Source organism: Silene latifolia, chromosome 5 (assembly GCF_048544455.1).
Source record: "Silene latifolia isolate original U9 population chromosome 5, ASM4854445v1, whole genome shotgun sequence".
Taxonomy (NCBI): domain Eukaryota; kingdom Viridiplantae; phylum Streptophyta; class Magnoliopsida; order Caryophyllales; family Caryophyllaceae; genus Silene; species Silene latifolia.
The window spans coordinates 83,389,615-83,390,421 of NC_133530.1; the positions used below are offsets into that span (position 1 = coordinate 83,389,615).

General features: G+C 42.1%; 1 non-coding gene across 1 annotated transcript; it reads left to right on the forward strand.

Moving 5' to 3' along the window:
• The first annotated feature begins 495 nt into the window (after positions 1-495).
• Positions 496-602, forward strand: LOC141658213 (small nucleolar RNA R71). The gene has a single exon (XR_012549111.1). It is a non-coding gene; the product is annotated as a small nucleolar RNA R71 (small nucleolar RNA).
• Positions 603-807: the final 205 nt, after the last annotated feature.

Here is an 807-nt window from a genome sequence, read left to right on the forward strand (position 1 = left end):
TGAGGGTTAAGCACATTGTTGCTATTATAAGACAAGTTTGGGTGGAATTTTGAATTCGGGTTATATGAAAATGTACCCGGTGGATAAGAACTTTGTCTAAAAACTTGAAAAGTATTTACCTCCTCAATAGTAGCTCGGCAATGAGCGGTGTAATGACCCGCACCTCCGCAACCATCACAAACAATGATTTGACTTGTAGAAGATACGACATTGAGTTGTTGAAGGGAATCTCTAGCATCTCGATCCGCCAATTGTTGTTGGAGTAAAGCAATTTGAGCTAACAAGACGAGATTGTTGGAGAATTCTTCTTTACCTTTGAGTGGCACACTTTGGGAATTGACATATTGTGCATCATGGACTGCCATAGATTCGATCGTGGCATGAACAATATCGGTGTCAATTTGATCAAACTGCCCATTGTTGGCGGAATCAAGAATCCTTCGGGACTCGGCACAACATCCATTGTAGAATGTTATAGCTAGAAACCAATCATCTAGCCCATGATGTGGGCATTGCCTTTGTAGTTATTTGTACCTCTCCTAAGCCTCATATAAGCTCTCAAGAGCTTGTTGACGGAATCCGGTGATTTGGCTCCTCAAAGTTTGAGTTATCTTCGATGGAAAAAACTTTTGATAGAACGCGAGAGCCAATGTCTCCCAATTGGTGATTCCCATAGCGGTGCGGTCAAGGCTATTGATCCAAACCTTGGCCTTGTCCTTCAATGAGAAAGGGAAAAGTATTTCCCTTATTTGGGCTTGAGTGACGCCTGTTTGACGGATCATGGAGCAATAATTGCAGAAATTTTGC